Here is an 11,413-nt window from a genome sequence, read left to right on the forward strand (position 1 = left end):
GCCCTAGGGTCTTGCTCTGAAATGCAAGGAAATCCCAGCCACTGTCCACCGGTCAAGGGAGGCCTTGTGCTAGACTGGATCGCCCCCTGCTGGCCGCATGCAGCCAGGACACTAGCCCTTTTAGGGCCACTGCTGGAGGGAGCAGGAGGAGACACAGCATGTAAAAGTCCATTGTATAACAACATCTCATCCATCCCTAAATACACATTATCTTTTTAAAAATGTTATTGTATCTGCCACAAACACACTTTCCATTTATTTAATTTTAATAATATTGTTCAGTTTCTTTAGAAAATACAGAAAAAATAGGAAACTAAAAGCCATATATAGCCCTATCAGCAAAAGTAAGTACTTTTAATACCATTTAACATGCATCATGTTTATCTAGTCGAGATGATGCTGTGTGGTGGTCATTGTCCATCTACTCAGATCCGTTTCCTGTCCATGGTTCCATTGACAACTGGCTTCCAGCTGTATATGGCCAACGGGAGACACCAGCAAGAGACTGGGTAGTGAAAAGAAGGGATAAGGCAGGGTACTTGTCCCTCTCTCTGCCTCAGGAAGAAGTTTTGCATCAGTAGCTGCATCTCCTCCATGATTCTGGCTGCCACCAAGTGCCCAGACTCTGGGCTCTCTCAGCGCCACTTTCTGCAGCCCTGGGGGTGGAGTGGCTTCCTGCTATGACCCATCTCTGGGCTGCTTCCATGATGATTGGGTCTCTGCTCTTCATCACCTGTGAAGCATTTCCCACAATAAATTCCCTTTGTTTAAAGTGTCCAGGGCAGTTTATTTTCCCCACTGGATCATGAATGATAAATGTCACATGTATAATTTTTGGTTAATTTATTACTTAACAATGGATTATTATTCCATTAAGGTTTTCCTATAAATCGTCAGCCCCCCCCCCTTTTTTCCCCCTCTTTCCAAGATGGAGTCTTGCTCTGTCACCCAGGCTGGAGTGCAGTGGCACAATCTCGGCTCATTGCAACCTCCACCTCCCGGGTTCAAGTAACTCTCCTGCCTCAGCCTCTCCAGTACCTGGGATTACAGGCACCTGCCACCGCACCTGGCTAATTTTTGTATTTTAGTAGAGACAGGATTTCACCATGTTAATCAGGTTGGTCTCGAACTCCTGACCTCGTGATCCACCTGCCTTGGCCTCCCAAAGTGCTGGAATTACAGGCGTGAGACACTGTGCCCGGCCAAGCCTCAGTTCTTTACAAACCTTTCTTAGGGGTTGCTTCTGCTTATTATCTTATTATGTCACACCTTAATTGCCTCATTACATTTCAAGTTTCCAATTTTTACTAAAATGTGAACATCTTCGTGCATAAATTTCTTTCCATACGTCTAAGTATTTGCTTAGACTAGATTCCTGGAAGTGACAAAGAATGACTCATTTTAAGATTTTAGTACATATAGCCAAAAAAATCTCCAGGAAAAAAGGTTAGGTCGGTTTACTATCCCACTAGCAGTTGAAGAAAGCTTGTCTCACCATACGCTCTGCAGCTGTGATTAGATGTATTTGCAAATTGTAAAGGCAAAAACAAAAAGGCATCTGGTTGTTACTGTTTCAATTTAGATGTGTTTTGTTTTTATCGTAAGTGAGGTGGGACATTTCTCAGGAGTTTATTACCCACCTGCATTTCCTCTTTGGTAAATTATCCTGTTTATTTTACTGTACAGTCCTTAGTGATTATCTTATTGACCAAAGAATCAGTCAGCACCCTTAGAGGAAAACAACAGAAGCTGTCTCTGGCTAAATTAAGCAGAAAGGATATTTATTAAAAGGATATCATGCAACTCCAAAGTGAATGGGAAGCCTGAAAAATTAGGCTCAGAAAATAGGTGAAAACAAGGGAAGCTGGTAAGCTGGAAATATGGCCAAGGTCCTACTCTAAAACATTCTGGAAAAAAAAAATGTCACTATTAATGCTGCTGCCTGAATGCTATTCCTGTCACTGCTGCCACCCACCACTGGACTGGATGCTGCCAGCTGAATGAACTTTAGTTTAACTCTTCTTGCATCTTTGTCATTCCCTTTAACAGACAACTTGTAAACTGCATTCATTCCTTCTCTCATCAGGAAGTGGAATCTATTTCTCCACCTCCTTGAATCTAGACTGACATTTTGCCTTGCTGTGAGCAATAGAAGTGGTAGCAGAAGCATCTCTCACAACCCACACTTGCTGTGCCTTGAAACTGGAAATAAAACATTCCATCAGCTTTAAAGAAAGCCTTATAATCAGCTGAGACCCCTCCCTGAACCATTTCTATAGACTCATAACTGATGCCCCAGCCCAAACTCTTTCTGCCTCGTTCAACCCAGCCTCCTCCCTGCAGCCAGCAATGGCTTTGATCATGCCACTCCACTGCCTAAAAATCCCCACTGTCAGGTTAAGTCCAGAGTTCTTAGTGATGGTGAGCACGGCTTTTCATTACATGGCTCCTCCCTTCCCTTCTCTTCTCTCAACACCTCCCCAGAGCCAGCACTACTTGTCAGCCTTCAAAGTTCCTCGAATTCACCTGTACCAACCACATCCTCACTGACCCTTGTCTTTGTACACGCTGTTCCCTCGGTGTGGATGCTCCTTCTCCCCTCACTCCTTCCATCACACTGCCTGCCTGGTGACCTCTTAGTCTTCCTTCCAGATTCAGTAACTACAGAAATTACTAAGAAAGTTATACATACATATATATGTTTTTTAAAAAGATGAATTATAGTGGTATGAAAAATTATATATATATACCAAAAGAAAATAAAAGAGGAATGGGTAGACATGGTCCTGGGGGAGGAGGAAGCAGGAATGGGGAGGCCTGGCCCTAACTCAGGGCCCCTCCCAGACTACGTTTCCTGGCATTCTGGACCCATCCCAGGGAGGCCTGGCACACTGTCAGCCGCATTCTGTGAGTGCTTATGAGTGCCAAGGACCCTGTTATATGACTTGCTCAGCCAGGAGCAGCTGCGGACGCGAGTTCCCGCCAGTGCTGGATGGAAGTTCCCACCCACACTGTTCTCCAGTGGGAGATGAGACCCGGCCCTCACTGGAGGCCTAAGGGGCCTGGGCTGGCAATTTCCTACTAGCCTTAAAGCCACAGAAAAAGGAAATTCTCCCTCCATGGCCAGGACGCAGTGACTCGGAGTTTGGAAGTGTGCTAGGTTGAACTGCAGAGTGTGGAACTTCCATGCAATGCTACTTGTTTGCGGCGTCCTCTTGGGGTACAGGAGACAGGCCTGCCACGCCCCTACTGGGTAACTGAGGATGCCCCTCTGCCTTTTAGAGCCAGCATCCTCCTGTATTCAAAGCACAAAGGAGATAAGGATGGCTGCTCAGAAGGCTTCATGAAGCTGCAGGGCCAGTGACACGGGGGTGGGAGGTGCCTCATGAGCTGTAAGCAGCACCCAGGTGGGCTCTGGGTCTCTGAGCCACCCACAGGGAGACTTGCAGTCAGGTGAGCCCTGCCCAGGAGCACCCAGCACAGCCTGGCTGGGTCCCTGGCCTCCAGTTGTGGCACTTGGGGTGGGAACACGTGTGTGGAAGACCCTAGCTCAGGTACAGGGAATACCAGCCCCACAGAGGTAGGGCACTCCAGGGCTCCTCCCACACTCCCTGACAACGGGCCTGTCATCTCACCACATTTCCCTTTACCTTCTTCAGTGGCTCCCACTCCCACCTAGGCCCCCACATGGCCCCTGAGGCCCTGGGATGGGGCTCCTGCTGCAGCTGCCAGGCTGGGACCTGTGCTGGGCTGTGGCCTACCCATGGGACAGTGCTGTGAAGAAGAGGAGTGGTCCAGGGACAGGCAGGAAGGATGGCATGCTGGAGCAAAGGCTCCCACAAACTCATTCACAGAAAGAGAGAGATTTCCATGGCAACCTGGTACACTACAGGCGGGTGTGGGTGTGTGTGAGTGAAACAAAATACTCATGAAACAGTATTTCCCTTTCCTGTACAAAATACACTCCTATACTTTATATCCTAGTCTGCTTAAGTTCTTTTTTTTTATTTTTTTAAGAGACAGAGTCTTGCCCTGTCACCCAGGCTGGAGTGCAGTGGTATGAGTATAGTTCACTGCAGCCTCGAACTCCTGAGCCCAAAGGATCCTCCCACTCAGCCTCCCAAGTAGCTAGGACTACAGGTGTGTGTCACCATGCTCAGTTAATTTTTTGAAATGTTTTCTAGGGACAGGATCTCACTTTGTTGCGTAGACTGGCCTCAAATGCCTAGCCTCAAGTAATCCTCCCACCTGAGCTTCCCAAAGTGCCGGGATTACAGGTGTGAGCCATTATGCCCAGTTGGCTTCAGTTCTTAATGCTGGTTGATAATCCACTAAATGAAGTCACAATCCATGAATGAGTCTCACTCACAGTTTGCCAGTCTCAGGACTGGGAGAAGTGGTGGAGGCTTGGGGAGCCCGGCATAAAGGCAGAGAGTGGTTGCCCTGAGTTTGGCCTGGGAGTTGTGGGAGGCAGTGCAGTGTTTGAAGAGAGGGCGAGGCGTATGGGTGACCTGCACAGACTTGAATCCCATGGACTCCTCAGCAGTGCTGTGAAAGGGCTATCGCTGGCTGAGACTGGCCTTAACAGAAGGGAAATGCACTATCTTGTGCCCTGCAATCTGGGTCAGCAACTTGGTCATGTCATCTGGGATGCAGGCTCCTTTCATCTTTCTCCTCCTCCATTTCATGGCTTCAGGTTCACCACTGCATAGTAATGGCCAGAGCAAGAAAAGGACCACTGTGCCCTGTGCCCCCTTCTTAGGCATCAGGAGGACTTTCCCTCTGTCTTATTGAACAGTCAAGTATGTGTCCCTAGCTAGGGAATGTGAACCACCTAATGGCATGGGCAGTGACATCCCCTTACTGGTGATGTCATATACCTCTCTATACCTCTCACCAGAAAGCCCAGTTGGGGAGCTCATTCCACAGAAAGTTTATAATAAGAGAATGCTCTCTGCAACAGTTTATAATGAGAGAATGCTCTCTGAACTGAAGCCAACTGGGCATAATGGCTCACACCTGTAATCCCAGTACTTTGGGAAGCTGAGTTGGGAGGATTGTTTGAGGCTAGGCATTTGAGGCTAGCTCTAGGCCAGCTGCAGTGTTTGCTGCAGCAGCATCTGTAAGAGGAAAAAGCTAGAAAACCCCACATACCCTGAATAGGGCCTAATTGAGTAAATGAGGTTTTATCAAATTGATGGAAGATAATTTTGACATTGAAAATACAGTGGACCCTCATAACTCCTAGATTCTGTATTTGCAAATTCATCCACTTGCTAAGATGTATTTGTAACCCCCAAATTAATACACTTGGCACTTTCACAGTCACTGACATGCTCAGAGCAGCGAACAACTTGAGTTGCCACACATGCACACACATTCCCAGCTGAGGTCAAGCAAGGTGACACTCTGCCTTCCTGTTTGAGTTCTTGTGCTGTAAGGTGTCCTTTTCAAGGTCCCCTTAGTGCTGCGTGTTCAGAACCAAACTCCCACTCATTTTGCGTGAACAGAACCAAACTCCCAAGGGATGCTACAGTGGCAGGAACATGTGCACATCTGTTTGACAGAGCTGTGACTCTTGAGGCATTTGGCATGGCAACTGCCTGACGGGGTCAGGACAGGCCTTGTCTTGTTTTTTCCTTTTTTTTGTGAGACAGGGTCTCACTCTGTCACTCATGCTGAAGTGCAGTGGCACAGTCAAGGCTGTCCACCTCCCAGGCTCAAGTAGTCTTCCCATCTCAGCCTCCCGAGTAGCTGGGACTATAGGCATGTGCCACCATGTCTGGGTAATGTTTGTATTTTTTTTTAGAGACAGGGTTTTGCCATGTTGCCCAGGCTGCTTTTGAACCCTTGGGCTCAAGTGATCCCCTCCTTGGCCTCCCAAAGTGCTGGGATAACAGGCGTGAGCCTCTGCACCCAGCTGTTTTTTACCTTTTCGGGAGTGTGCATTGAAGAGCTATTTGGACACCTGTGTTCATAGCAGCATTATTCACAATAGCCAAAAGGTGGAAGCAAGCCCAGTGTGTATAAGCAGATGAGTGGATAAACCAGCTGGGACACACATATGCAATGGAATAGTATTCAGCCTTGAAAAAGAAGGACATTCTGACACATACTACAATACAGATGAACTTTGAGGACCTTATGCTAAGTGAGAAAAGGCAGTCACAAAAGGACAAACACGGTATGATTCCATTCCTATCAGGTACCCAGAGAAGACGGAAAGTAGAATGGTGGTTGCCAGGGACTGTGGGGAGGGAAGAATGGGGAGTTGTTATTTAACAGGTGCAGAGTTTCAGATCTGCAAGATGGAAAGCACTCTGGCAATGGATGGTGGTGATGGTTGCATGACAGTGTGAATGAATATGAATGCCACTGAACTGTACACTGAAAAATGGTTAAGATGGTTGATTTTGTTATATATATTTAGCCACAAGTTTTAAAAAGAGAGAGAGGTATATAGTAGGCAAGAGAGCCTGGACTTGAACAGTGTGTACTCTGCACACCTGAATGTGAGGGACAATCGTTTCCTTCATCCTGAAACATCACAGTGGCAGAGGGAGCCTTCGGGGCATCCAGGTTCCCACTGTGGGCAACGCCCGTGTGTGTCCTTTACAGAGCCCACGCCTGCCTGGCCTGTAGTGGAACCAGGAGACCCCAGCTCACTTGTGTGCTGATGACATGAGCCGCACCCATCTTGACTGGGGTCTCTTCCTCCCGGCCTGAAGTTTTTGAGGCTTTATGAAGCCTGTGGTCACCTGAATACCAGGGAAGAGAAGGAGAGGCAAAGCTGTCATGAAAATTAAGAGGGGCAGTAAGAAAAGGAATTTGGGGTTGGCAGTACATGAAACCTGCCATGCTGAAGCAACACCCAGCTATGCAGAAAAACCTGCCACCAGGTACCCACCCCTGGCACTCCTTCCTGCTTCTCAGCTCCTTGTCTGCCCCACCCCAAACCCACACCTCCCAGCCACAGCCTGGAGCCCTGGCCACACAGACCTGAGACCATGCATCTTCTTGACATATCCTTCACCATTCCCAGGGCGTCATTACTCAGGCAGTGTCTGTTTCAGAACCTCTCAGTGGGTGAACCTGGCCCCTGTAGCAGCCCCTCTCCCGCCCATGAGGGGTTTCCCGCTGCTCTGTGCAGGTGAACAGATCCACTATCCCCAAAGGCCATCCTCCTTATCTTTTCCCATTCAGAATTCTCCAGTGAGCCTCCAATGCCTACGCAGCTTTCTTTTCTTTTTAAATTTACATATTATTTGTTTTGGATTAATGTAAACATGAACATGGTCCTACATTCAAAACTGTCTCCAAGCCAAGAGGTCCTGCTCCCCTGACACCAAGGCATCCACTGGCTTATTGCGTCTCATTCTGGAAACATTCTGTTCACCTGCAACAAATGCACATATGCACAGACACTCACATATGCATTTTCTTATTTTTCTGCACAAATCATAGCACACTGGGTACACTGGTCTGTGCCTTTACAAATTCTTGGAGCTTGTTCCATTTTGGAATACAGAATTTTCTCTTTTTTTTTGGAAGATTGCAGTGTTTCACTTTGCAGACATAATTGATTTAACTGTCTCCCTCTGGATGAAGGGGTCATTTCCTAGCTTTCCTGTAATCAATAGGCTGCAATAAACAACTTTTGCATTCGTCATTTTGCTCACATGCATCATTTGTAGGATAAATTCCATTAAGCGAAATTACTTAGTTGAAGAGTATGGGCATGTAATGTCTTGATCAATAATGCCAAAATAATAGAGTCGTTGATGACACAGTTATTTAACCTGGAGGTGGCAATGGTCTTCAACTGGAGGGTTGCAGATGGACATTGGGGGGTCTGTGAGTCCTTAGATTTGTAGGCAAAAGTTGTGTGTGTGTATAGGTACATTTTTCTTGGTAGCTAAAGCTATCATCAACTCATAAGAAGGGTCTGTGCCCTCTAAATGTTATCTTGCCCACCCAGCTAATTGATCTCTTATCCCTCCTTTCCAAAAGTGAACCTCCCATCCTTTAGAGAGGCCCCTCTTGGACGTTCCTTCCTCTGTATCCTTCTCATGGAATGTCCCTTCCTGCCCTCTGTGCCATTCCAAATGGTTATGGCTACTACAGCCAACATTCACCATGTACCAGACAGACTCACAAAACCCTCACAAGGGCCAGATGATAGAGGGGCCAGTGAGACCCCTGCTTCCTCTATTTGATAGACAGGGACACAGAGGCACAGACAAGCTAAACAACCTACCCACCAGGCAGAGCTGGGATTCAAACCCAGAAGGAATGGTGCTGCATGATGCATGGAGTGGAGGTGAGAGTAGAAGTAGAGAACTGGCCTCAGGTTTTCCAAGCCCTGGCCACCCCGCCTGGGGAACTCTCAACAACGCAGCCTCCCTTGCCTGTTCAAGCAGACTCTCTGGGGCAGGACCCAGACCTTGGGACTTTCTTGAAGTCCCCAAAGGGTTCTAGGAATAGCAGGACTTGGAGTGCTGCCCAGAGGGTAGTGCTTAGTTATGCGTGTATTTGAGAAACTCTTTGCCCCCACACCACATTTTTTGCCAGTTTCTCTTTCTTTTAAAGCAGTTTTCAAAATAATAAGCATCTTCCAAAAGTGACCAAAGAAGTTTTTGTTTTAAGTATCATTTTGAACTCGTGAATTTCACCTTAGTTGGTGCATTCCAATCCATTGTAGCTGTAAGAAGCCCAAGCGGTCCCATCTTTGGACAGCAGGAGCCTTCTGATTCCTTTTGACCGGACCTCAAGAGCCTTTGGAAATTTTCTCACTATCTGGTGTGGTAACATCCAGGCTCAACCTCCCTTTCCAAACCTGGTGTCAGCCTGGACTCCAATCTGGGTGTTGTTACCCCAGTTATTATATTCTGGTTCTTAACCAACTTTCTAACCATGAAGGAGCTCTTCTTCATGTTCTAGAGAAGAATAGGTTTTAAAAACCTATTGTTAATATCCATCTTTCCTTAAAACGTCCTTTCAAGTGCCAGTTCAGCCTTTTGGAAAATTTATATAAGACTGTGTGTGTTTCATATAGAAAAGGATTTTGCCAGTGTTGTGCTTGAAATCTACTTGCTCTAAAGGGCTCACTGTAATCAAATATTTCTCCACTTTGAGGGCCAGCCCCAACCATTGAAAAATGTCTTCAGCTCTGATGAAATACAAAAATAAACATTAAAATGGGAAAGCAGTTTAGGCCACCATATGAGCTTTAAGAAAAAGTAAAAACAAATACTCAAAGTTTTCCCAACTATAAGGAATCCAAACTACACTATTTGAGACAGAAATGAGATCACGAACTCCACTGGGTTTAAATCCACCTGCAGCCCTTGGCTCTGGTCCCTCCTACTGTTCAGGAGGTAGAGGGGTGTGGAAATAAGAAATGAGTGACTTTCTGCTGCAGAACATTAATTCTGCAACACTGAAGCCATTGCAGGAAGGTTCCCGTGACATTTGAGTAGATTCCCAAATGCTCAGAGGCCCCTGGCCTGTTGTGAAAGGCAGTACAAGGATCCCTAAGCCGTAGCTGGAACCCAGAGAGAGGAGGCCACTGATGGGCTCCCTGAGACTGCAGGTATGATATCCCCATCAAGGCCCCTAATGCCCCAGGCAGAACTTGGCTGAGACTCTAGCAGGCCACCCTACGGCACATTCTAGGAGCCTCTATCTGGCCCTGCCCTTGGCCGTGAAATCTGGTTTCAGGGCAAAAACCACAAGTGTCCTACACCATGTCCAAGTCCTCCACCACACACTGCCTGTGTGACCTCAGGCCCCAGTCCCCTCCAGTACAGTATTACCTCATGGACTGTGGCAAAGATTAAATGTGCAAAAGTAAGTAACATGCATATCGCTGTGTCTGGCCAAGGAAGCTTCTGATGGAAAGACAGGGACTGGGGACCTCTCTGCAGGCACTGACTGGCAAGATGCAGCTGAGGTTCCCTTGCTGTCCCCATGCCTGGCACAGGTGAGCTAGCAGTAAGCAGTGGAAGGTATCAAGTGGTAGTTCTCTGGTCTTTCCAAGGGAGTTAGAATTGTTGTGTGGACTAAACGAGGCAGTCTGAGTGAATGCATTTTATTAACTGTAAAGTACCTGGTGAACCACTAATAACCAGCATTATTTGGGTGCTGTTCACATGCCAAAATTTTAATGCACTTCTCATGGCTGGGCAGAGAGGTTGCTTGGTAAGTGCCTTAAAGCTGAGCCCTGAGACCTTTCTGAAGCATCAGCAGCCCTTTCTGAAGCATCAGCAGCCCTTGCCACTGGGACTGACATGCAACAACACAGTTAAGGGGGAGCCACAGGACAGCAGCTTCCATCCCTCCCGCCCCCTCTCTAGGACAAGCCAGCCTTGACTCATTCTTTGGCAGTCTCAGACCAGCCTAGGACTTCCAAAATTCACTTGGATATTGATTGTTAAAAGGGAATTTGCTCCCAGAACTGGTGCTTTCAGAGGCGACCACGCTGCTGGAGCTGTTTTCCAGCCCTGTAAAGTTGTGATTGTACTCCCTGCTGAGGAGTCTGCCTTGTGGTCAACTTCCTGTTCTATTCTGGCTTCTCATCTCCCTTTTCTTTTTTCTCCTTAAAAGACCATGAATACTCCATAAATTCAAAGACAACAGCCAGAAAACAGCAAGTGGAAGCCTCGGAAGGGAAAGGGTGACATATCTATGTCTATGCATTGGCCAGTTGTAAGATAAGAACTGCTGGTCCCAGAAAGCCAGGGACATAGTTTGGAAAGCAGAACTGAAGTTGTATATCTTTTGGCTGAGCTACGCAGAAAAGAGTGAAGGCAGGGCACATTGGCTCATGCCTGTAATCTCAGCACTTTGGGAGGCCAAGACAGGAAGATTGCTTGAGGCTGGGAGTTTAAGACCAGCCTGGGCAACACAGCAAGACCATGTTTCTACAAAAAATAAAATAAAAATTGGCCAGGTGTGGTAGTATGTACCTGTAGTCCTAGCTATTAAGGAGGCTGAGGTGGGAGGATCATTTGGTCTCAGGAGTTGGAGGCTGCAGTGAGCCATGATTGCACCTCTGCACTCCAGCCTGAGTGACAGAGAGAGACTCTCTCAAGAAAGAAAAAAGTGAGTAAAGTTGTTTGGTCTAGAAAGTTTCTAATACATCATTCAGAACTGAGTTACCCCCACAGACATGAACTCCCAAACAAAATTCACTAAACATAAGAGGAAACAAGTGAACAAGAATAGAAGTTAATGGAAGCCACAAACTGCAGAATCAAGTTATTAAGAGCAAGTGAATGGAATTTTCAGATATTGAATATAGAATGAATACCAACCAGGAGTAATAAAAAAAAAAATCCACATCTCAACACATGGTATCACTGTTTCACAAACTGCAGAATGCCAAAGACAGAGTGAAGACTAAATACAGCCA

The sequence above is a fragment of the Colobus angolensis genome, unplaced genomic scaffold, assembly GCF_000951035.1.
Source record: "Colobus angolensis palliatus isolate OR3802 unplaced genomic scaffold, Cang.pa_1.0 Scaffold723, whole genome shotgun sequence".
NCBI classification, from domain to species: domain Eukaryota; kingdom Metazoa; phylum Chordata; class Mammalia; order Primates; family Cercopithecidae; genus Colobus; species Colobus angolensis.